At 44.7% G+C, this 27,343-nt stretch overlaps 1 protein-coding gene across 1 annotated transcript in view; it reads right to left on the minus strand.

The window, feature by feature from the left end:
- LOC147693446 (uncharacterized) overlaps window positions 1-27,343 on the minus strand; it is a 436,409-nt gene that overhangs the window by 295,247 nt on the left and 113,819 nt on the right. Inside the window, exon 2 of the mRNA XM_086933728.1 lies at window positions 14,454-14,542. The gene's annotated coding sequence lies outside the window, so the exon portion shown is untranslated. The remainder of the gene's footprint in view (window positions 1-14,453; window positions 14,543-27,343) is intronic.

Raw genomic sequence — 27,343 nt, forward strand, 5'->3', positions numbered from 1 at the left:
GGAGTCTTCTGAAATGGAAAAAGCATGGCCCTCTGGGAAGGAGTCGCCAATGGTATCAATGCAAAATTTCTCCAGTGTGTCCTCGACCACCATTTCCCCTGTGATCGGGAACCATGAGGGATTGGGCAATAGTAGGGCAGGCGAATATAACTGGGCGAGATCCAGTAGTCTGCGCAATCTGTCCCAGGCCCAACAGGTGGTCGAGACAGTCTGTATGTCACGAGGGTCGCGCGGGAAACCAGTGGGGAGGATAGTGGAAAGGAGTCCAGGAAGTACCAAATCAGCCTCTGGTTTCAAATATAGGATGCGCGCATCTGGATGGAACCAGGGGTGTGCGTACGAACATTGTGCTATTAGGAAATAGAGGTAAAAATCAGGGACCCCGAAGCCTCCTCTCTCACAGGGAAGAGTCAGCACCCGCCAGTTGACCCGCGGAGACCTATCTCCCCATACTAGGTGCAATAACAAAGAACGCAACTGAGAGAAAAAGATTTTGGTGAGCGGGACCGGAATATTGTTAAAAAGGTAAACCATGGAAGAACAATCATTTTAATTATGGCAATACGCCCTGCCATGGATAATGAAAGACGTATCCATCTCTCTATCTGGCTCTCCAATGAACTGATTGCACTGCCATAGTTCAGCCTGATCATGGTGGCGGTATCGAGATGAATATGCACACCTTAGTATTTAACTGCATCCTGGCACCACTCGAGGGGGAAGGAGCAATCCCAAGCGGACGTGCTAGAGGTGAGCGGAAAAATAACTGACTTATGTCAGTTGATGTTAAGACCAGAAAATTTGCCAAAGCAAATTATTTCTGAGATAAGAGGCTCAAGATTAATTTGGGGCATCCTGACATATAAAATCGTATCGTCCACATACAGTGAAATCAGGAGGGGGCCAGTGCGGAATTGTAACCCACGGTGTAGATGTTTTTCTTGAAAATGACGGACCAGAGGATCCATCACCAGAAAAAAAAGCAATGGGGACAAAGGGCAACCATGGCGTGTGCCTCGAGACAAGGAAAAAGGCTTGGTGATGGTGCCATTGAGGCGCAGCCTAGCGGTAGGCTCAGTGTAGAGACAAAACATTCTGGCATGCCCATGCGTCTCATGATGGATAAGAAGAAGGGCCACTCAAGGGAGTCAAATGACTTCTCTGCGTCGAGAAGGACAGCGGCGGCCCAGGTGGAAGGGTCAATTCTATGTAAAACCGTGAACAGAGTCCTCAAGTTTAGAGAAGTTGAACAATGCGGCACAAAGCCTGACTGTGCTGGGGAGATGATAGCCTCCATTAATAGTGACAGGCGGATAGCAATGACCTTAGCCAGAATCTTATAATCGAGGTTTAACAAAGATAAAGGTCTGTAAGAGCTGCATAATTTGGAGTCTCTGCCAGGCTTAGGAAGCAGAATAATGACCGCTTCTCGGAATGTAGGAGGTAAACGGCCAACCTCCAGCGCCTCGGCATAAGCCTCCACTAATCGAGGGACCAAGACCTCCTTGTAGGCTTTATAAAACTCTGCGGAAAAAAACGTGTGGTCCGGGTGCCGACGAACCCCTCAACGCATCAATAGCCTCAACTAAGCTATCCTGAGTAATGGGGAGAGCCAGAAAATCCTGCATGTGCTTTTCTAGATAGACCATAGCAATCTCGGCAAGGTAATCACCCTGATCTTGCAAATCTCCCGACAATTTGGACGTGTATAGAGTTTTGTAGTAGGAAAAGAAGGTGTCACAAATTTTCAGAGTGGTATGAAGCAAATCACCCTGTGGGCCTACGATGTCGGTAATGTACGATGCATTATAAGGGGGGTGAAGCATTTGATCCAATAACCTACAGGGTCTTTCACCTTCGCCGTATCGGCGTGCGACGGATTGCCTGTAGAGGAACCGCAACTCTCTGTCCGCCACATCTCTAAAGTCTATCATTAGTGACAAACGCCTAGCTTCATTCGCACTGGAGGGAAATAGCAACAGTTCCCTATCTAAATCGGCAATGTCTTTCCCGACATGGGCCAATGTGGATCTTATATCTTTCAACACCCCAGCGTGCTTGGCAATGCAGACACCGCGGATATAGGCCTTGAACCCTTCTCACAGAACCGCCCAAGTATCCACCGATCCAGTGTTAAGATCGGAATAGTCCTCAATCGCTTGCCTGACTTCCTCTGTAAAAACTGGATCTAATAACGCCTTCCCAGGAAACCGCCACTGCCTCTCATAGCCACCCAGTCTGGGGACATTTAGTTTAAGAACAATGGGCGAGTGGTCCGAAAGTGTACGTGGGAGTGTGAGGAGCCCGTCCACCCAACCGGTGACCCCAGGAGAAAGGAGCCAATAATCTATTCTGGTCCAGGTGTTGTGAAACTCTGACTAGTGGGTAAAGTCAGGGAAGTGTGGATGTAATTTATTCTCAATGTCTATTAATGAGAAGTGAGTACATGGATCAAGAATTACCATGCCCGATCGGGGTTTAACATCAGGGGAAGAGGATGTACTGTCTCTAGTAGGGTTTAATAACAAATTAAAGTCACCCCCAATTATCAACAGCCCCGGGTCAAATGTAAGGAGACGCACCTGCAAGTCATGGAAAAAAGCTGGGGAGTCCACATTAGGGACGTAGGCCCCGACAAGCGTGGTTTTATGTCCCATAAGGGTCCCTGTGACAATTAGATTACGACCTTCCACGTGAGTCATGGTCTTGGACAGTGCGAATGGGACGCATTTATGTATGAATATGGCCACTCCTCTGGAATACCTGCTGTAATTAGGAAAAAAGCAATGGAAGCCCCAACTTCTAGCAATATGTGAGGAGTCAGGAGAGGACAAGTGAGTCTCCTGCAGAAAGACTATGTCAATGTTGTGTCTAACAATATAATTAAGTACCTGTCTGCATTTTTTGGTGTTATTCAGCCCTCTAACGTTCCAAGACATCAGTGAAAGCCCGACATGCCTGGGCTGTAAGCCTAGCTTAACCATCGGAGAATCAAGATCAAAACCAAACCGAAATGCACGCTTCTCCATCGCATCCAAAGAGCATAATAAACTGTGAAGCAATCACCAGCTATAGATATTAACCAAAGCCCCACCGCCCACCCATCACCCAACCTCTTGCAGATCCCTAAGAGGCAAACCCAAATGATCACTATAAGGCACAAGTGCAATATACATGTTACTAACACAGTGGGAGAAAAATAAGCATTCCCAAAACAAACCATTATGATCAAAGAACCAGAGGCAATCGCCATGGGGCGCAACAACGCCACGAACGGTCAGGCATACCAATCAAACATGTTATAGGTGAATAGGAGAAAAGCATGATGATTTGCAAAACAGCATAACTAAGAGGACATACAGCAAGGAACAATCAACCAGTCACTGGATCTGAGAAGAGGTCAACACTATTCTGCGAGCCACCCTGGGATGGAGAGATCGATCTCGGACCGGCAGCCACACCAGAACTACTCTTTTTATACTCCTGGCAGAATTCCTGCGCCTCCGTGGGGGAATCAAAAATACGAAACCGTCCCGCAACATCCACTTTCAACCTTTCAGGATAAAGCATTCCATATTTGAGGCCAAGATTTCTCAAGGTTGCCTTGACACCATTGTATTTGCGCCGCGCCTCCTGGACCATGATGGTGAAGTCAGGAAAAAAAGACAACTTGCTTCCTTGCCACTGGACCTCACCCAGCTCACGGGCCGCACGAAGAGCAGCGTCTCTATCCCGAAAGTTCATGAGTCTTTCAATGATAGGATGTGGAGGCAGGCCAGGACGAAGACGGGCCCCAGGGATCTATGGGCCCGCTCCACAAAAAAACCCTGAGTGAACGCATCTCTACCAAACAACTCAATGAGCAACTTTTCCACAAAAATGTCCATACAACCAGTGGAAGCCGTCTCCGCCACACCAAGGATGCAAATATTGTTACGTCGGCTGCGGGCCTCCAGGTCCTCGTTCTCGATTGCCACGCCCTTGAGGATTTTCTCTACGCGCTCCAGCCGTTTCAGCGAGGCCGAAGCGCCGCCTTCTATATCCGAGACCCTAGCCTCCACCACATCAAAACGCCGGATGTGGACCTGCACCTTTTTTGGTCGAGGCTGTCAACGCGGCTGTCAAGCGACTTAAAGCCGGCCCTCATCTCGCTCATCATAGCCGTGACTAAAGAAGCCACGCCTTCATGGTTGCAGGAATCCACAGCACCAGTGGACGCCCCAGAGGGAGCCTCTGAGGTGGGGCAAGGAGTTTTGTCAAAGCTCAGTTTACGTTGATTAGGGTCCCTTTTCCCCATGGTGCAGTTCAAGAGAGGGGAAGTGATGGCTGAAAGGCAAGGTGGTGGCCAAAATTCACTCTCGCGAGTCAGGGAACCAGGCAATACGGAGGAACACACAAGGACTCAAACGGGGGGCAGGCAGCGTGAGCACAGCAAACACAAGCACCAGGGCAGGCACAAGGAGAGTGCTCATATTGTATCAGGCAGGCACTAAAATCAAAGTCCGCACATAGTAGACAATACTGAGAAAAAATGGCAGGGACTCAGAAATGCGCCATCGTGAGCAGAGGCGTCGTGGTGGATTGAACTGTCAATCTGCATGGCAAATGCTGTAGATCCCTTGTTGGCGGCTGGTTAGATGGTTATGGGGCGCCTCAGACCCCAATCCAGTCTGCCAATGGAGCCCATCCGCTTGCGTGGCGGTTACCTAGCCTGCGTGTCAAAGCGGGGGAGGACACGGGCAGTCCAGGCTGCAGGGCAGGGCGGTTTCAAACTCTGAATCTGGGTGGAGGCCGCCGGAGTCTTCCTACCAGGCACGTCTCACCAGGATGCAATGCTAACAGAGAGGGGGCGATGAATGCCCAATGGAGCCACCGAGGGGCAGAGGTGCGTGCGCGCACAGCAGGGCCCACTGACGCGCCCAATCAAGCATCGCAGGGTCCCCACCCTCCCCGCCAAACACCACAGCCCAGAAATGTAGGCCCCTGCGCGGGAGAGCGCAGAAGGCGTGGAGGCCGAAAACACATCCCAATAACCGAGACCAAGCCAGGAGCAGCCGCGAGAAGAGCGGGGGGAGAAGCCCCGCAAACCGCGAGGCAGCGCACCGGGCAGCACGGACCCACAAAGGCAGAGCCAGGCACAACTTGGATCTCCCCGGGAGAGGGCAGGCAGGCCGCACCGCCAAGGACCTCGCCGCACTCGATCCCCTCGTCACCGTGAACGTCCTGCGGGGCTCCGGACAGCTGCAACGAGTGGTCGTGAAGGATGGAGGGAGTCTGCTTTGAGCAGGATGACCTTAATCCATGGCAAAATGTAGTTTAGGAAGCCCGACCGGCGGAGCTTCAAGCGGAGGCAGCCATCTTGGTCGCCTCCGTGGCCTCGCCCCCAATTTACAAGCATTTTTTAATGTAATTTATCTCTGACATCAGTACCGTTTTTAGGAAGCTTATCAGATGTTATTGAGTTAAATACGTATGAAAATGATTTTACCTTATGCTGGCATTAGCATTTCAGCAAATTACTGTTAACTGGAAGTGTTCTGCTAGTATTTCATTCAAGCATAGTGGTATAATGTTTGTCATCACATAGATTACATATAGCATTTGCCTCTTTGTGTAGACCATATGTAAATAGAGACTTGTATTGGTTACCTTTAACAAAATATTTTGATGTTATGATAAACAATAAGTTATCTCTACTAATTCTGAAAATGTTAAGCCCCCGTAATGTTACATTCTCTGATTTTTATTAATGATTTTTTTCTTATTACATTTTTTAATTAACTACAATCTACTAATTTCCCGTCTATTATTTTTGATACACTGTCTTTAATTGTGGGTTTATGAGTCCCATCCTCCCTTTTCCTCTTTCTGTTATCCTTTTTTCCCCATGTTATATAAAATTGTAAACAGCTTTACTTACTTATATAATAATAATTATCTACGGTTCAATATTTTACATAACTAACTTAAGACAAAATTCTAAACTTACTACCATTTTGGTATTCACAAAAGGCACTTACTCATTTTGGTATTCACAGAAGGCACTTACTCATTTTGGTATTCACAGAAGGCACTTACTAATTTCGGTATTCAAAGGAGTTAGGAGTCCTAACCTTAGGACTCCTAAATGCCTTCTGTCAATACCGAAAGTCTTAAAGTTAGGATTTTTCTCAGTTTAGGAGAAGTAAAGTTAGGACTCCTAAATGTACTACTGCAAAACTGAGAAAAATCCTAACTTTAGGACTTTCAGTATTCACAGAAGGCATTTAGGGGTCCTAAAGCTAGGACTCCTCACTTCTGTGAATACCAAAATGAGTAAGTGCCTTCTGTGAATACAAAATGGTAGTAAGTTTAGGATTTTGTCAATAAGTCAGTTCTGTGAATCGGGCCCCATTACTTTTTAGGAGACTACAGATCGTAAATACCTGTTTGGTAAGTACCACGAGAATCTTCTTCTGAGGTGTTCAGGTCCAGACAGGTTAAGAGCTGTGTGAGCTATACAAAGCGCTTGGAAGCGACCCCCTATTCAACCAGGAGCCACTGTAGCAGATTCATGCTATGATGGTGTATTTATGCTGAGTGACTCCTGCTGCAGCAAGCACATGGCAGTCATTCGGTGGGGATCACTGTGAGGTGTAAAGTGCACCAAGTGTCCACCCCGGGGTGAGTCGTAGAGTGGGCTGAGACATACTCAGGCTTTGAACCCCGCAGATGGCTCACCTACGAGTAAGGTAGTCCAGTGAGTTTTTCCCAAAAGGAGGACCCCAAAACTGCTCAGCAGGACCAATGGCCAGTACTGAACTCCAAAAATGGGGGCAGAATACCAGATAGAGAATTGGAGCCTGAACACAAAAGCAGAGAGCCCCCCTACCCCGCACACACCCTATCAAGAACAATGCATGGGTGCGGGGTGGAGAGATGGTGGGTGTTGTAATGTAGAGAAGAAGACCCCTCTTGAGTCCAGACAGAAGTGAAAGTGAGACTGCCATCCAGGACAACAGGTGAACCTCAAAGAGAATGTATGACAAATAGAACACACTTTAAAATAAGACACACAATCCCCTGTGTGTCCCCTGCCTCCCCAACCCTGTGTGCAGTGCCCTTCTCGCTCACCAGGGTGGTGAAACATATGGAGTACAGACCGAACACCCCCGTGCTACCCCATGTACATACAGTCTGGACATTACAGACAGCTGCAGCTCGGACGCTGACCTGTGGACCTGCTATGCCATGCAACTCGGACTCTCTCCCATGGTACCAGGACACACCGGACCTTGCACGCTCCTGTGCTTATTTGTATACCCTGTGTTGCAAGCCCTTAGGGGCTCGGGTTGTATCGAACAGGCACGTTATCTCTAAAGACCTTCAATAAATAAATATTGCAAAAATAATAATACACACAAAACAACATCTCTTTCCACACAAAAAAGCAGAACAAATATGAACTGACCTTTGAGAATACAAAACAAAATCAATACATCACATAATATTTCAGTTTGTGACTGGTGGATTATCATGCTCCCCTGTTCCACCATCCCCCTATCTTTCAACAAAGCAGACCTGCGAGAAAAGGCACCACAAACACAGGATCCGAAAAACTGGAATCACCCTCTTGAACTCTCTAAGATTTTTGAATTAAAACCGATTCACAACAATGAGTTTCTTTGTTTTGCACATATTCATGAAGCCCAAATGCGGATCACTTATTTTGTACTCATCGACACGTTCTCTCACAATCTCGTTCACAGTAATACTGTCTTTCATTATTTCATCTAAATAGCAGTTTTCCAACTCTTTCGCTGCCCACAGAGGTGTACGCTCAGCCTTGACCGCTCCTCTTTAGGTACAAAAAAATGCTGGAAAAAACGTGATTGTATGTGGAGTATTTAAATAAGTCCTCCTTGTTTTCTTCAAGATCTTTTCTGACCTCTATTATAGAGTTTACAGCTGTTCATCTACCCTCCTTAAAAAAAGCTATTAGATCACCCAACTTAACAGTTCGCTGCAGGGAAACATGAAGGTGCCTTTTCATCAGGTATACCAACGTTTCTCAATACTTCTATCATTTTTCGTTATGTAACATGAGGACCATTGTCAGAAACTGATATCTGAAGTTCTCTTCTTAAGAAAATATATCTAAAATTTCAATTACATTTTCGGTATTAGGCAAAGCTACAAAGTCATAGCACATCTATGTTGAATAGTAACCAGTAAGCACAATTAAAATCTCATATTCTGAGGTAAAATGTTAAATGGTGCCTCAAAATCAATTGCAAATTGGTGCCATCCTGTAAAGGAAAAGGATTAAACCAAGTATTTTGTTTGTTGACCTTCCAGTGTTTGTCAGGCATCAAATACTGTTGTCACTCGTCAATAACCTCTTCCACAAGCATCCATGCTGAGCCACCAATAATGTTTCCTCAAGAGTTTCTTTGTGTCTTCCTCGATGCCCACTATCAGCCATATGAATTAATTCATTCTTCAAACTCTCAGGTGGATTAAAGAATCCTTGTGGTGTCACAATTCCATTTTCTATGGATAACTGAAGACATTTGTTAAAAAGGGATAATTGATTGGATCACGTTTCTAACTGGTGGCCATCCATTAACCAAAAATGGTGCAACTTCCATTAAAACAGTATCATGATCAATAATAAGCCCTCAACCACTCATCTTCACAAATGTATCCTACAGTGAAAAGAGAAGCATCTACCGCAGACGCGACACACGCAACATCGGAACCATCATTCACGTCTGGACAATCGGCTAATAGTAAATGTGAGAGGCAATCTGCCCTGACACGTTTACCACCAGGGATGTATGTAATATCAAAGTCGAATTCCTGTAAACTATACAATACCCTCTCGAGCCTCGAAGAGGCTAAATTGCACCAAAGGTACGTTTTTAACTTTTCCCCGGACCATGGCCAAAACCCTTCCGTTCGATAGTGCTGAAATGTTTTCTGGAACCTTTAAGTGTGCATGAAATGAAAGCAATAGTCTGTTCATTGCCTTTGGTTCCATTGTGTTAACAAAGCCCCTAAACCAAAACATTGCAAAACAGTTACCTTCACCATTAAAATGTTGTACGGCAGGTTCCGACATAATCATCTACATAACTTTGTGAAAGGTATTATCCGTTTTTGTGCTCATAAAAATTATTCTTTCTTGTGCAAAAGACATATTGGGGCTCCAATTGAAATGGCATACAGTTGTACAAATCTGATGTAATGTTCACCAAGAACAAAAAATTAACTTAGAGAAGTTTTACCACAGGTGGTGGTGCATTTTTGATGGTCTCAAAGAGATCAGCCTTTGATCTAATACCATTGGCAAAAGGCACAACAACTACTACACTCTCTAATACAACACAACAATCGGGCAACACAGGGCACTGGTGGACAATGGGACAACCTGGGGTGGGATTTGTTCTCAAATCTAATGTGTGGATTTGGAGGGCAAGGATAGTTTTGCACTAAGACCCTCACGCCCCCCAGCAGCAGGCACAGGTCACACACAGATAGTGCAAATGAAACTTATTTAACCCTTTAATCTATACCAGGCCTAGGAAAGGCACAAACTACTGCCAATTGCTATGAGAGTGTGTTACAAGTGGGTACAAGCCTGCTCAGGGACTAGCACAGCCCACACAGGCCACCAAAGTCCTCACCAGGCCAGTGTTTCCAACACTATGGGTCGCGAGCCAATTTTTTATGGGTTGCGAAGTCCAAGCAATAACTAAACATGCCTTTAAATTCTGTATTTATCTTGTCACATTTAGTGCGCTTCAAAGACAGAGGTAAAATGTCAGGCTATGCCTTCTGACAAACTGCTGCTTATGTTTTTTATCATGCAGATTCGTATGACGATTGGTGTTTACAAAATCCTCTCACTTTGCAGTCAGAGAAAGAAAAGTAATGGGAATTATGTGACGATCTTGCTGGGGTATAAGAGTGAAAGGAAAGGCTGTAGGATGTCATTTTTTTGTAACACAACAAAATGTAAATAGCTGTAAATGAAATGTACACATTCAGCAGTTAGGAAAGCAAAAAATTAAACACATTTTTGTATAATTTTGAATTGTGATGGAAACAACGATTGTAACAGAATCAAAACAAATCAAGACACTTTACTTGGTGAGTCAGCGCCTGGATAACCTCACAGGTGACAAGTAGCGCTCTACAAATCCGCATTACATGCACAAATGATAAATATTTACTGAAACTCAACTCCACACATTATCATTTGGGTGCAATATAGTTTTATCAGAAAACAGTGTGTCTGAGAAAATGTTGTTGCCATTTCAATACAAAATGTGCTGTTTGTAAACGACAGTGTGCAATCGCACAATGCTTTTGTTACAGTTAAAAAAACGCCTGCCTCATGTCCAATAAAGATAGCTGGGTCGTAAAAGTTTGTTGTTCTGGAAATTGGGTTGTGGTTCTAAAACGTTTGGACACCCTGGAGCATAAACTCATGATGTCCAAATGTCTGACCCTTATGCTAAGCCAGTGAGTCCACGCCTAAGGTGGACAGCAGGGCAGCCCCTCTAACTCTCTAAAATCAAGTTAATACTTCGGAAATAAACCAAGGTGATAATATGTGTGGTATTCTTTACTATGTCATTATAGAATTGTATGATGTCATTATGGAATGGGGGATGAGAAGAGGAGTTACTGAGCGGATGAGTCGGGTTTATCCTGCTCTCCACTGTGGTTGTTAAGTTGTTCTCTATTTGCAATGAATCCTTTCTTGGAACTTACTTCATCTTCAGTCATCATTACTACACACTGTTTGGCGACGTTTGGGAACTGGATTTATGAATTTGGAGACAACGTTCACAAGTTTACTTTGTTCGTGCTGGATTATTCAAGATTTCAATTGGAATGTCGCAACAGAAATCTTCTCGGTAACATTTTACGGCTGTTTGGTAATGTACATTTTTAAAAATTACTTTGCGGTAAAATCTCTATTGATCTAGCGCTTTCTTATGTTAATGTGCTGACGGTTTGAGATTTCGCTATCTCTTTCAAATAATTTACCGTAGTCACTTTACCGCTTCTGAGAAGTTTTACTTATTCATGTTCAACATTTTTACTTCTGCGGAGGTGCCTGCTTACTTTTAAAATCCAGAAGTCCACCGTTGTTTTCAGGCTTTATTAGACTCGCGCACTGTCCTTTTTCAAAGTGCCCAGCTAGTGCAAGCCTTGTCTGGAACTCTTGGTACGCGACCTTGCTTCTGCTGGAATTCTTGGTGTGTGACATTGTTCTGTTTCGCAAGGCACTTTGGGATTGTTTGCCTTTGACCCTGCGCGACGTGAGGAACATCATTTACGTGCCGCCATCTTAAAATCTTTGTTGGCTTCATTTCAACAGGAATTTTACTCGGAGTTATTTACAATTGAACATGATGCACATCGCATGTTTTTAGTAGCTTTATATACGGATTCTTATATTTCCACAAGCAAGGACGTCTACCAAAATCTTGAAGAGTAAAGTATATTTTTTTATTTTCATTTACTGGTTGTCATACTTTATTCAAAGATGTTGAATATTACTGCACCCCGACATTTCCTACAAACTGCAGGTGCACCTAGCATTGAGTGGGATTTGTGGTTCCCAATGTTTAATGCTTATGTGGATGTACTTGAGAAAGACGGTTGTTCTGCCAGAAGGAAACTTGCTTTATTGAGACATTGTCTTGGAGGTGCAGGCATTAAAAGAGTTTGACAATTTGCCTCCTATTGAAGATGCCGGAGACATGGATATTTTTGAAAAGGCTACTAAACAAATGAAAATCCTGTTTGGAAGGAAAATAAACATAGTAATGGAAAGGTTCAAACTTTATTCTCGTAGCCAAAAACAAGAAGAATCAATAGAAGATTATGTTGCTGCTTTGCGTTCTCTAGCTTGTTCATGTGCATTTGAGACTATTTCCTACGAACAAGTTCTTAGGGATCAAATAATGATGAAGACTAAGAGCAAAAAAATTCAAGAAAGACTTTGGTTAGGTACTGAATCCTCTCTTAATGCTGTCATCAATATTGCGAAGGGATTGAGCAGCCACTATGTCATTATAGAATTGTATGATGTCATTATGGAATGGGGGGATGAGAAGAGGAGTTACTGAGCGGATGAGTCGGGTTTATCCTGCTCTCCACTGTGGTTGTTAAGTTGTTCTCTATTTGCAATAAATCCTTTCTTGGAACCTACTTCATCTTCAGTCATCATTACTACAATATGCTGCACTGCTCAGTTAATGTTCACAAAACGCCTTTTGCAGCTCCATGTCACAAGCAGGCACTCTACTGCGGTTGATTCCTGCCAATGCTGAACTGGCCGTACTGGGCATCAGGCATTTCCCTGGGAGGCTGGAAGGGTGGGGGCCCGCTTTTGTTACTGGGGGCCACTTTTGTAGCAGTTCAGCAGTTTTGAAAGCCCTGCAAAGTTCCTTTCATATCCAGCAGTTTTCAGGCAACAATAAAAGTGCCACGATAACTCCAGTGATTAATATCCCTACTAGAGAGCGATGGGAGTTTTTTCCAGTGGCAGTTTTGAGTCATCTAAGGTGCGCAGAGGGTTAATATGCCTGCTGCAAAGAACATCTACTATACAGGTCACAGAGCAGTATTTTATTTTCATAGCTCAGTGGTTTACCACTTTTGTCACAGAGATCCTTTTATCACTGTACTGTTTATAAATTAAAATCTAGGTTAGAATGTTATGTTTTTTCTCAGTCTTTCATTATACTAATTTTGCTAAAAAGGGTTTGGGTAGAATACATTCTTATTAGTAAAGTCAACCCTAACCACTGTGTTATGTTCTGAATCCTGAAATTGTGCTTCTCCAGGCCAAGCACTCTTAAAAAATGCTGGCTAGTATGGATGACGTGAATCCTACACCTTGTTGTCCCCTATGCCTTTTTGTACCATTTCTACACACTGGTTTACACATGTGTGAGATGTAAAACACTCCAACACCCTACACTGATATGAGAGGTGATATAAAACAAATTAAATACATGTGAGAGAGGGGCTATGGAGAAATGAGAGACATTGTCGGAGGTGATGGTGAGGGAATCATTGAAGAGCCCTAATAAAGATTGCTGCATCTTGATGCACTGTAAGGTCATCATTTACTAAGCTTTAAAAAGTAATACAATTTAATATATATATATATATATGTCCAAAACTTCCTATATATATATATATACCCATGTTTCATTAATGTCGTAAACTCGTGTTTCTCGTGTGCTTACAGATCACGAGTACAAAACGGCACCTAAGCCCGCCACCTTGTGTACTATACATGAACCAATAACACGGGCAACACAAATAACATGGTCATCACACAGAAACTCCATTTGTTGCCTTTTGCACTCAGCTTAGATATCTTACTGTCAAGGATCTTCTACCTAAGCACCTTGGCACGCTGAACGCACCCGCTCCCATTTTCCGCTTTCCCTTAAACCAAAACCGGAAAACATTGACCTTTAAACAATCATTTAAACTGGGAATAGGAGTCAACCCAATGATAACATGCTCGGAGTATAACCTTCGATGAGGCCAAGCTTTCACTTAGCGTCCTCTTACATTCCGCCATTAAACGCGATGCAACAACACTGCTGCGGCTGGAAAATTACAGAGTGGACATGCGCTGACAGGTCTTATAGACAATGCAGTCTTTTTTCCATGTCCACGGCTGTTTTCTGACCAGGGTAACAGCCTTATACACACCAGTTACTCCATGTTTCAATTATTCATGAACTTGTAAAAAGTGGTCTGTGTACATATAAGGCCTTTTAACCAACATGATATATACAAATGTAAATGTAAAGCATGATTTACATATTTTCGAATTTTGTTTAACAATGCAATACAATGACTTTGCAGAAATGCATATATTTTTGTACATTCATGTCTATTACTGTGTCACATGTCAGTTTTGTCGTTTTCCAAGGGACCAATGGGTTATCATGTATCACTATAAATGTACTACATGCACTTGGTGAAACCAGATGTTGTAAGCAAGGCGGACTTGTCCGCCGAAACGCGTCTGGTCGTCTTTCTTGTGAATAAAGACCCTTGATTTGAATCCCACTGAGTCAGTGCCTGTCTTTCAGAAGTTTGTGAACACAGGATTGGATGGATGGATGGAATATATATATATATATATATATATATATATATATATATATATATATATATATATATATATATATATATATATATATATATATATATATATATATATATATATATAATGGATTGTAGAGTGCACCATTTTTCCCCACATTTTCTTGGGGGAGAACCCCCCCCCCCCCCTTCCCAAGCCCCCTTGTAGTGGTCAGGCTCGCTCGCTATGCACCGTGTCTGGGCTGATCTGATATTATTTGCCAGGGCTGCCTTGGGTTCCCAGTCCGGCCCTGATCCCGATTCAGAAATACACCACTCACCACACGAGGAGGGGCTCACAGCATGGCAGTCTCAGGAACGACCCCAGGACTCAGTCACATGGATCCAATCAGACGTCTGCACCAAAGACCTGTGACAAATGAGAAACGTGTGTTAGGGGCAGCCAGACATTGCCCTGACACAAGCAGACATTTCTACAGCATGTGCCCTCCTAGCGCCTTGTGTGCGCGCGGGGTGCCCGTGCTAGAGGTGGCCCGCTTACACCGTCTTTTCCGCTTAGGGGGTTATATATAGTATTAATGTGCCCCCTGACTGCCGCTTCACAGCTCTCCAATACACGATTGGGGAATAATCCTCTTCTATTTAAAGAATAATGGTTTTAAACAAAGGACATTTACGATAGCTTTAAAGAACAATCTAACCTGAATGGGATAAAAAAATAATCTGTCACAATCTTCTAGATTACAAATTTAAAATCATAAAAAATTAACCAATCTTGACCATATGAGAGCCCTAATTACCACCATCTCAGGAATAAATGAGTCGGTTTCCTGCAAATCGAAGGGAAAATCTGGCCAAATCTAGCTGTCAACACTAATGACCTAGCCAACACACCACTCCAAGCCCACTGAGACAGCAGTCATCACTCCAAGCTAGAATAACAAACTGATGGAAGTCATCCATTTTTAGGTCGAGCTTAGCAGCTGCTCGCTCTGGGAGGCATGATGTGTTAGGGTATGCACTAGCAGCCCCGCCCACTCTCCGCCCACATTTGACATTGGCTTTGTATCAGTGTCCTTCTTTATTGGTAACTTCTGATTCATAAAAAGGCTGGTTAGTACCGCCTTGTCTGCATTTGTTAACGCCATAATGACTGGACCTTTTACTTGTCTTGCTACACGGTCGGCTTTATCTAGTGGGTGAGCACTATTTTGTTTTAGGACACTGATGGGGACAATGGCGGCTGCTTTTTGTTGTTTTTGTATTTGCATGCTGAGCACGTTGCCCACTTCAAGGACACTACGCTCTGTTTATTATTATTATTTTTATTTAATACTGAGCGCGGTGGCCGCTTCAGGAACACAGCGCTCGGTGTAAATTTTCTTTTTCACTTTCATACCGAGAGCTGCACCCGCTTCAGGGACACCACGATCTGGTTCATTTTTTTTTTTTGTAAAGAGCACGGCGCCCACTACAGGGACACTGCAGTCATTCTTTTTTTTTTTTTTAAGTTTAATAAGCGTGGCGCCCGCTTCATGCACACCTAGCTCCGCAAAACAATAGGTATTGCTTTTGCAAGAGATTGAACGATTGCTATTAATAAAAATTACAATGTATTTTAATTTTTTATAAAACTCATTGCCATTTACAATGCCAATAGCTCAAAAACTCGCAATTGCAGGACCTATTTCATTGTAAATGCTTGTTTTAGCCTGCCATACTTCATTTTGTAAGCTTTACGACAGTGGAAGAATTTTGCCACATTTTTTACAGGAAGCATCGACTTATGTTGCTTGATTGGCAAAACAAAAACATAAAATTAACAATGTACCAATCCGCCAGTTTGAGAAACTGTTTACTTTTTACTTTAGCTACAAAGTTATGACTTGTCTTTGGAATAAAGTTTAATTCTATCTCATAGACCTGTCTAGATTAGCACAGAGCCCCGGAAGCTGGGAAAACCAGGGGTTTTCTCGACCTAAAACGAGCGAGAGCCATGACTTACACATTATAAAAAAAGAAATTATTGCAAGAAGGAAATGACACTATGGGTAGTATATGGTAGTAAACAAAACAATGATTCCACCTTTCTCCCTCTGTCTGCCCCCTCTCTCCTTGACAACAAAATAATGTGTACTCTTTCTACCTTAGTTTCAAAAAATCAATTTTGTGAGGAAAATTACTGATGCAAAAATATACGTGAGGAATTGTTGCCATCTGTTGCTTAATAGCTGTAAAACATCAGGAACCGATTAGCTTTGTAACTGGAAATTGTTTATAAATAATCTTGCTAAGTTAGTTTAGGGTGCAGCACTGACTGATATGACATTTATATCATTGAAGTGTTTTCTGTTTCAATTGCTTTATTTAACCAGCAGTTTGCCATTCTGGCTTGTTATAAATCTAACGTTATCACATCACTGAAAACTGTGTGGTCAAAGGATGGTTTGATGCAAGGTTAAAGTGTTTTAGGGGAAAGGATGTGGCATAACAACCAGAGCTGCTGACTTTGGCACTGAGGAACCAGGTTCGAGTCTTGGCATCGACTCAACATCCTGTGATTCTGTGCAAATCACTTAATATCACTGTGCCTACAAAAAATAGATATGTATACATTTTGTGTGGGGTCGGTCTAACTTACATTATTAAAAACGTCAAAAATGTAAACATCTCTTGTGAACTGATCCGCACAAGTCCCACGAGACAACATCATTAGGTCTCGGCTAGCGTTGGAGCGTGCATGTGCTCCTCGCCTCGAGACTTATAGTAAACAGAGGAGGGAACTCGAGCCCCGCCCCTCATTTCCATTGGGTAGCGTCAGCGTTTATGGTAAACGCTGGCTTCCAATTGGAAAGGAGGGTTTTTCGTTGCCTCCCTTTGGCTTTTACTTGGACGGGCTCACCTGATTCACGGCTGATAAGCTTGTTAATTTAACAAGCAGATAAGAAAAGTCTTCACAACAGCTGTGAAGCAGGCACGGAGCTCAGAGGTGCAGGGGGTCACAGGGAGGACAAGGCAATGGCGAGCGCTTGTTGTTGAAGGTAACCAGCTAACCTTTATCAAGGGTCTCCCATTGCACAAGATCAACCGAGTCGCTTGTTTTCCAGCTAACTTTTGATCCGTTTTATGTAGACTCCGTTATTTTCCAGTCTGCAAATTCTGCGGCAGTTGGGGGTTAACTGGTAAGTGCAGTAAATCTATAATTATAGTGAAAACGTGTGACACATCCCATAGTCTATTTCTTCGTCCTTCCAAGGAAGCTTTCTTTAGTGGGTCTTACCCCTTTTCTTGGCTGACGTCACTGGTGCTTTTTGGACTGAGGACTGTCTCACAAAAACTCTTGAGCAGACAATTAGACTCTCAGAACCTTTTCTGACTTTGTGGTAAAATGACTAAGTGAGTTAGTGATGAGCCCGGTCAGCTACTGAAAAGCAGTCTCACGAATCCTACATTTATTATCCTAATTCCCCCCACCCCCCCCAACTCCACAGATCGTAAACCCTACTCTCTACTCCTCACTCTCAACTACACTCTACTACTCACTCTCTATTACTCACTCTCTATTACTCACTCTCTACTACTCTCTAATACTCACTCTACTACTCTCTCTACTACACTCTCTACTACTCACTCTCAACTACTCACTCTCAACTACTCACTCTCAACTACTCACTCTCAACTACTCACTCTCAACTACTCACTCTCTACTACTCTACTACTCTCTACTACTCACTCGCTACTCTACTAATCACTCTAATACTCTCTCTACTCACTCTACTACTCTCTACTGCTCTACTACTCTACTAATCACTACTACTCACTCTCTACTACTCTCTACTACTCACTCTACTACTCACTCTCTACACCACTCTCTACTACTAATCTACTACTCTCTATTCTACTCTCTACTACTCACTCGCACTACCTCTCTCTACCTCTCGCACTAACTCTCTCTCTACTACTCTCTTCCTCTACTTCTCTACCTCTACCTCTCTCTCTATGTGCACACATATGCACATATAAATGTGTATATATATATGCATATGCATTTATATATATGTGTGTATATATATTCATACATATATAAACATATATATATATACATCTGCCTATCTATATAAATACAAATATAAATGCATGCATACACATATATGCATACATATGCATGTTATGTACATGAAAGTTTAAAAAAACACTAATAAAAGCAAAGCTAAAAAGCCACCTAATTACAAACCGAATTGCTCTAACTTAAACGAGGGCGAGACCTATTGCATTTTCAATGCTTGTTTGTATTGTGCTTGAAGTGCACGTTCAATAGTCTGTAGAATGAATTGTACTGACCTGATGTGTCAAATAAAAATATGCCTTAGATGGCAGCTGTTTTACAGATGGTTCAAGCTACACAAACCTGAACTGAGGAGGCCACAGGTGTGGCTGGGCTACCGATATCCATTTGCAAAGCGGAAGAAAGCACCATTTTCTACAGGATACCAGATGCCTCCCTCCCCATGCCTGGGCTCTGTCAGCAGGATGACAGGTATTTAGTAGGATTCAGAAAAAACTGCACACAATAAATGGAAATAAAGAATATAATATAAATGTAGTATACGGAAATCGGTTCCGCCCAGAGAGTTGCCTCGGAGTGGAGGAGAAAAGAAAGAAAGACTAAAAGCCCTGCCGCCGGATTGAGGGGTTCTCTGCCCACCTTGTGCCAGGCAAACGGGTTTCTGTGTTTAACCAGATCTGAAAGTACATATTTATTCGGCTCTGTTTTGTTAAATGCTGAGAAGTTCACATGATGCTTTCACTGAATCCTCGTTCAGACGGCGTAGTTACTGTTCCCATATCAGCTCTAATAGTCTGCCTATTTGAGCGACACTCGCCACTGAGGAGTAGAGTTTGCGCTTGTTTATTTTTTACTTTTAAGAATACGCCAAGCAGAGCACAAACCTAACATTCCAAGCTGCCCAAGAATGAGCAAGGAAGGCATCTGAAGGGCTGTGCCCAGTGGGGGTGTCATATCTCCAGAGGGGTAAACGACACATTGAACTAGTACGAGACTGTGTCTAGGCGCTGAAACTGGTCTCAATGTTACAGGCTAGGGACAGTCTATGCCTATGTCAAATGCAAAAAGAACAATTGATGGACAGAATTCTGCACAATGTCAAACATTCACCCCAGTACAGAGATCTGGGCCTAAATCCATCTTTTTTGCTCACCATGCCTTTCCAGTTCAGACCCAGCCATGTGCAAATTAGTCTTGACCCTGCACCCAATGGGAACAGTCCAGTCCAAACTGCCCGACCAGGCCTCCCGGGACTGGAAACCATCATCCTAGGACCGGTTTCGGGGCATCACCCCTCATCAGCCAGGCTAGCTTCCTTCCAGTGGCATGGAGGTGGCTAAGTGAGCTAAAGAACAATGATGGATTCAACCCAGATCTGTGACTCGGGTGTCTGAAAAGTTTCAGTGCTCCATCCATCATCTCCTTGTGTTTGCTTTGTTCACCCTAAGTTGGCAGGGTATGCCCAGACGTGGGTCCCTTGCTCACTTTGCCACTGGATTCAAGCTAGCCTGGCTGATGAGGAGTGTTATCCTGAAACCGGTCCCAGGATGCTCCAGGGAAGACATGGCTTGGCAGTTCGGGCTGGACTGTTCCCATGAGGCACAGGGTCAAGACTGATTTGCATATTGCTGGGTCTGAACTGGGGTGGCGAAGTGAGCTACTAAAGAAGGATGATGGATTCAACCCAGATCTGTGACTGGCTGTGAGTGTCTGAAAAGTTTCAGCGCCCCGTCCATCATCTCATGTTTGCTTTGTATGCGTGGCTAGTCGCTGAAACTGGCATGGATGTTACAGACACAGCCCTGTTTGCTTCCACAATGTCTCTGCAACAGACATCAGCCATAGTACCATGATACTGACCCCTGAAATTTGGATGTGTGTCTCTTTTTTTCTAATAATATTTCTAGAGACACCACAACCGGGGTCCCATACACTCTGCTCCACCTGATGAGGTCTAACTACATATCTTATTAGGTGACTCTACACTGCACTCACCACCACGGTGTTGTCACAGATGTTTCATCCTTAACTATAAGGGAAATGCTTGTGAAAGTCACGTTTTTTTATTATAAAAAAAGTTGTTTAGAATGCATGAACAATGAAGTCCTTCTAATTTTGCGGTTCTATTCCAATACACCTACTTCGTCGAATGTGATAATTAAGTAGAATGTTGTGTTTTCTCTTGTACTACAGATCACCTCATCTCTCCAAGTGTAATGACCCAAGGGGACATCCAGTGGTAGGTAGCAATGCACCTCACCAACCACTTGTAGATAGTTTTTTCTTTCTCACACGGTCCTGAAGAATCGCCATTGATCACTCCGTGACAGTATAGGGCGAGAAACATGTTGACCCTTTGGGAGTGGAGTACGCGTTCGGTCACTTTATAACAGAAAGAGTTACCCCTCCCTAACTTTCATTTTAATCAGGAAGGGTCCCTCGCAGAATAAAAATACACCACAGTGGATTCCGTTACCTATTTAAATCACCACTTCCTACATCTACACTTACGTAGGGCAGACATGCCAACCCTCCCGATTCAGGCGTGAGACTACCGATTTCAAGGTTAGTCTCCCGCCTCCCGATTCCTGCAAGCAAAAACCCGATTCCTCGGGGGTTTTAGCTGACAGGGTTTGGTATTGTGTAAGGTGCTAATTCTTCCAGCAATATTCAGAGTGGCCATGCAGGGGCTCCAGAAGGGGTGAAAACCAACAAAGCGTCATTAACAAAGCAATGGTCTTTTAAAGACGTGTGAAGTACTGGGGCGGCTGTGTGTGCGCCGGGAAGCTGTTACAGTCTGGGCTGCCACACAGGAGGGGGAGGAGGAGTGCATGCACTGCCAGCAACCTGCCAGGCCAGTGCACAACACTTGCATCACCCTCTCTCTGCCTGCCATTGCGCTCCGTGCATCTGAAGGTGTAAAAAAACACGTGCATTTACGTTTCAAATGTCCGATCCTGCAGCAGCCACTTCCAAAGCCCATTCATGCCGTTAACCCGATTCAATGCCCCATTCTCCCGATTTTTTTTTTTTAATTCTCCCTCTTTGCTCTTTTGAAATGTTGGCATGTATGACGTAGGGCCCTCACACCCACAGCACCCTTACGGCAAGGAACAAAAGAACTCCGGTAAAGAGCCCCCCTACCCCCGAATTTTTTTCTTAGCCACCCCCCATGCCCCCCCCCTCCTCACCCGAAATTTGGCTCTAGTTGCGCCTCTGGCCGGGTCCTTGTGTAACGTAACTGGTGCTTATGTAAAGCGCTCCAATACCTTCGGGTCGAGTTCTCGCAAAATTAAAATCTGCATTACAAAAATATATATAAGATGGTGGCTTCCTGCCTACAGTTTTATTTATACAGTGCACCCCTTGCCCCCACACACACCCCGTGAAGCCCCCGCCCTCCTCCACACGTGTAGCCCCGGGCTGTAAAATGTGGCATCTCCTCTCCCTACTAGTGCTGGGCGGGGTCAGGGGCAAAGGTCACAGGAGAGGGAGGGGGGGTGAAGAAGGAAGCACGCCCCAGGCCCAGGGCAGGCCCAGTTGGAGGAGGGGCAGCGGCACCTCTCTCCCCTGGAAGGCCCTAGCCGCCCCCCATCTTTCCCGCCAGAAATAGGGTGGGTCTGTGGTGGGGAGGCGTGCAGCCCCTGCGCACCGCCAGTGTACATACAAGTAGCGCCCCCTACAAGTGAGCGCTCACTAGGAACGCACCCAGACCTTTTGGACACACCGCGGCGTTCGGAAACTTGCAGGTGCGCCACTGTGCTGGACACTCTCTGAGCGCCTGGAGTGGGTGTCAAGGCGCTAGTGGTGCAGACTGCTCATTTGTGCTGGTGTGACTGATATGCACAAAGCGGGGGCCTGCGGAGCCCTCGGAGTGGGAACCCCGCCAAGCTAAATGTATTTTTTATTATTTACATCGCCTGCTACATTGTAATGTTGTATTTTTTTTTGTATCTCTGATGTTGAAGCAATCAGGTTGTTCGTCAATTCATCGTCTTTAATTAACGAGCCACATGTGAGTCAAGAAATGCTCTTCCCACAGCGGCACCCGTCAGTTGCCTTTTCAAAAGCGTGCACGAGTCGCTGTGAAACCCTGCTGCACTCCCGGTGGCTGTGCAGTGCTGCGTCCTTGAACCATGTGCGGCGCTCCTCCTCGAACGAGCAGTTACTCAGTGAGCTACAGGCGCGCGCGAGGCCACACTCCCTTCCGTACAGCGCTCATTGCAGACTCAATAGCCCCGAGGCGCTAGGGTGAAGGAAGGGCGTGGGATCCGAGCTCGTGAAAATGTGATGAATCGAGTTTTTTCGTGCTCGGTGTAAGTGGTGCCGGCTTGGAATGCAGGAGAGCGCTGCAAAGTGCTTGAGAAGACAGAAAATGCACCTTTTTCAAAACCGGCTGGCGTGCGTGCTTCTGTGTGCGACTGGGCTGCGCTGCTGTGATGCGGTTATGTGCAAGAAAGAGAGCTGTTACGAAGAAGAGACAGGGGCACAGCGTCGCGAGCGCCATGTGTTGTAGTTCAAACGCAGATAATAACACCATTAGAATGTTCAGAGCTCCACTGAATGCAATGCAGTGACTCGGGGCCAATAACGGCTGTTACAGACCGATGCCAACGCTCCAATCAATGCTTGCCTTTCTATTTTTTTCTTTCTAATTTAAAACAATCTTACTTGAGAGGGTGAAATGTACGAATCTCCCCCCCCCCCCCCCCCCCATACTCCACGTGGAGGGGAGGTGGCGCGCACATGGACACCCTTGAACGAGCTAAGCATTACTGATCAAAAAACTTGAGGAGTTTTTTGAGGGGTTCAGGAGTAGCGTGCTATTGCTGGGAGGCGCTTTAACAGGGGTAGCAAGCGCTATACAAATGCAAACCCTTCCCTCTTCTATCCCACCACAATCCTCTTTTAATCCAAAAAACAAACTCACATATCCACCACTCAAATTAATTTCATATCTCCCTAAAGAAATTCACCACTAATCCTTTTTGGGTTCCAGAGTAGCTTGCTATTCGCCGAAAAGCGATTCAACGCCTCGTCGGGGTTAGTAAGCGCTACATAATTACAATTGAATTTTAGATTGACATATTTCTCTTGTATTTTCTGTTTTTAAATTTGATGGTGCTGCAATAACATTGGTTATTAGACCTTTTTTTCCATGTCTGTAGAAAAATAATTTAGTTGTTTTTCAAATGAGAGATTTGTTGGCAGGACGCTACCAGACATGCATCTGTTTAAAAAAAAAAATGTTTTTAATAATAAGTTGTTTATATAATGATGATGGATTGTGGGCTTTGGGTGTAAAGTTTTGTAAGATATGCCATCTGTATTTTATATCGTGCCTTTAAAAGCCCTGAAGAAGTTTATTATTGAACTAAACGTGTTGGCTGAGGCTGTGTTTGATTATATATGAGAAAATAAAGAAGATTTGGAAAGAAATGAAGAAGACCTAAGAACATCTAACAACATAATTGGACTTTTGTGGTTTATTGTGTTTTTATTTTGAGTGTACCACTCTGTTCCATCTTATGTATTTGTCTGCCTAGCGGAGGTACCCTCGGCAGCGGGTACTATATAGAGTGGGCACCAGGTATGAGGGTCTGGGATGGCTTGGCTTCGCGCTCTCCGAGCTCACGCCCTCTTGCGATGGAGATGGTGCTCACCTGTGCTAGAATCTCAGCCTAGTCTTGTTAGCAAAGTGCTCCCGGGTGAGAAGCAGCGAGTTGTGGGGAAAAGATTGCCAGGCCCTCCTAGTGGTGGTGGCAATCAATCAATCAAAGCATTTATATAGCGCACTACTCACCCGGAGGGTCTCAAGGCGCTAGGGGAGGGGGGTTCGCTACTGCTCGAACAGCCAGGTCTCGAGCTGCTTCCTGAAGGCAAGGTGGTCCTGGGTCAGGCGGAGGTGGGTCGGGAGGGAGTTCCAAGTCTTGGCGGCGAGGTAGGAGAAGGACCGTCCCCCTGTGGTGGCTCTTCGGATGCGGGGGACGGCGGCGAGGGCGTGGCCGGTCGATCGGAGCTGGCGTGTGGGAGCGTAGAAGTAGCCAAGGAGTCTGAAAATGCGTAGTTTGAGATGACACTGGGAGAAGGAACTTGGTTGGAGAAGATATTTCATGAATGACTGCCTTTGTGGAGAAGAGGAAACCCAACTTTACTGATAAATGATCATGGAGTGACTCGCTACATGCAGAATGATAATATCGAATGGAAATGAATCACATCAGCAGACCATGGAAGGTTCACTTATTGTTCCAACAGCTTTACAGCCATCCTACCTTGAGCTATAAAGGTTATTAAAGGCCTTTGCTCTCTCTCGTTAATGATCCTCATTTGCATGTGCTGCTTGGGCCTATGACTCAGAAAAGGGCCTTTAACAGCTGGTGCATCCATTGGAACGGGGTAAAATTGCTGTATAAAGGCTATATCTAAATGGTCAAGAGGCGGTCTCCCACTCCCCCCCTAAGGGCTCCATTAACTAACATTTTAGCCTGCTCCTCTACAAATCGAAGCCATCAAATTGACTCTGTCGACCTTGATGCAATGACTTTAATGGACCTATCCACATCTCGCCTCACGCGTCAGTCCTCCCTGCCTGCCCCTTAGCTGGCTTCATCATCATTTGACCCGAACTACAACTATTCCTGTGCCGGATGTCTGATCTGGTTAAAACCCTCATTATGTACTACCTATTCCTGTAACAGTCGAACATCCGCAGATACACGACCTAGCACCAACCCTGCATCCCCTCCCGCCCACATCCTCCACCCTCCTCCGCCACCCTATCTACGCACCCTCAAAGAAGAACCAACATCATGCTGTAGACATTGGGAAGCTAAACTTATAATATTAAGTACCCTCCGAATCTAGCAAAAAGCAATCCAAGTCCTTAAATCGGACTCTTGGAATCTCAACCAGAAACTGGTTTCCGAGCCCCACTTTTGCTTTAATAAAGGAGCTATAATAACGGACTTTACATTTTTATACAAACAGACAAGCACAATGGAGGGAAGCCCCGGTCTCACTGCTCTGGATCTCTCCATCCAGAAAAACACCTGATGGTCCCAGACGGTCGGCCGCCTCCTCATCAGCGTACAGAGTTGAAGTCACCATCTACAACAATGGTATTATCTTCATCCAGTCTTCAGATCGCCATCTAGGATTATTCGGGGAATATTTTCCTCTCATCAAGAAAATTGCAACGATTTCCGTATCCACCTTCGCTCCAGATCTTCTTAACTCTGCGTGCATCACTAATTCACCACCATCAATAGCCAAGTTGCCCACACCGACTAGTCATCTGACCACCCACTTGCCTCAACTACTGTCTCCCCTGATTGCTGATCCCCCAATCTCACCCAATGACATATCCCTAGCACTACCACTCACCCACCCCTCGAGCTCTCAACCTCATAACGTCAATCCCACCTCTATCCAAATCCATCCGCCCCTCCGCCTGCTCCTCAATCCATCAGCACCCTAACTCCACTGACTTAATCGCCCCCCTACCCACTGCTTCAAGACCCGACAACCCTCCCCATACCTTCCTAGAATTCAGACTAAATGAGATTATAAAAAACATGCGCGATCTCAATGTAGACTTATAGATTTATTCGCACCACAAGAGAGATGACCAACAATCAGTGGCTAAGAGGAACCGAAGGACGAATACTCTCATTCATGACCAACCCCCGCCATACCTCTAACTTGACTTTTCCTTCCCCATCATCCCATGCATCGGAGTTGGAGAACAAGATCTTGGCTTCCACCTCCTGAAGGAAACTTGGCTCAACGATTCCTCTGCTCCCATCCTTGACATACTAGTCCCGCCTAACAATGGCATCACTAGATTGGATAGACCCAGTAGTCCGGGTGGAGGCATCACTTGCATACAGCGCATCAGCCTGTCGGTTAAACATGCACAATCCCCCATCCTATCCACCTGCGTATACCTGTGCCTCGATATCACATACAACAGACCTATATGCAAACTACACACAATCTACCACCCTCCAGGAGACAATCTTGCTTTCATAGAACAAATCATGAAAACCATTGCAAAAAACACAGGTCAACATTGTACTCAAATCTTCCTAGGCGACTTCAACCCCAATTGGAATGATCTTACAGTTAAGAGCGTTAAAACCTTCCTTGCGGACTTCAACCCGACTTAATTTTGCAACAGTCCCCCCACACACAACAAAGAAGCTACCTTACATCTTATCTTTGCGAAGGCCAATTCAATTCAACTGGAATCTATCCTTCCCTGTGACTGGACCGCATCACATTCCTCACTCATCACTAAAGCTCAACTAATGAAACCCAAACTCTGGAAAGGGAGCATGCACAGCATCAACCACAAGGAATTGACCTCCCTCAGTCAACACCCTGCCTCCTCCTGGAGAGAGGTCAGATGACCATGATCTTACAAATCACTACACTCGCTCCATGGAAACTTTTCTATACTTGATCGCTCTATTACAGCTAAAAAGAGCATCAACCTAAGACTCCAAACCTTGGTATAACGGTAGCCTCTATAAAGAAAGACGCAACCTGAGGCTAATTGAACGATAGTGGAGCTCAGCGCCGTCCCTTGAACACATCAATTACTTGAGATCATTGAGGAACAGATAATATAAAAGCATTAGTGGTTCGAAAGCAAATGTCTTCAGAAACCTGCTGGATCAAGCTAGAAATCAACCCAAAAACCGATTTGAACTCATTAAAGTACAGTTGAATGGCGTACCCAAATCCTTCCCTTGCTGGATCCAGTCCGCTACCAAAATGCGAGGAATTTCCCTCCTTTCTTGAGAAGACAGAAAGCATGAGAAACGATCTTCAGATGGCTTTGTAACAACGTCCTCTCCTACCTCAAGTCAGCCTCTCCGCTGCCCGGGCTGTTGTTCCCTCTTGCCTCCCTAGGGCGCACCCCCAAAAACAACACCTAATTAAACTTTCTTCAAAACCTTTGAGGAAAACACCATTCACAAGATTCTTGGAGGGCTTAAACCCTCAAACCACTTTGATGATCCTCTACCTCTCAATTTCTTCAAGTGGATGAGACCACCTGCGTGGTCTCATCTCCTTGAATACTTCCATCTCCATCTCTTCAATACTTCCACTTTGGATCATGATTGTTAATACCTC

Source organism: Lissotriton vulgaris, chromosome 8 (assembly GCF_964263255.1).
Source record: "Lissotriton vulgaris chromosome 8, aLisVul1.2, whole genome shotgun sequence".
NCBI lineage: Eukaryota > Metazoa > Chordata > Amphibia > Caudata > Salamandridae > Lissotriton > Lissotriton vulgaris.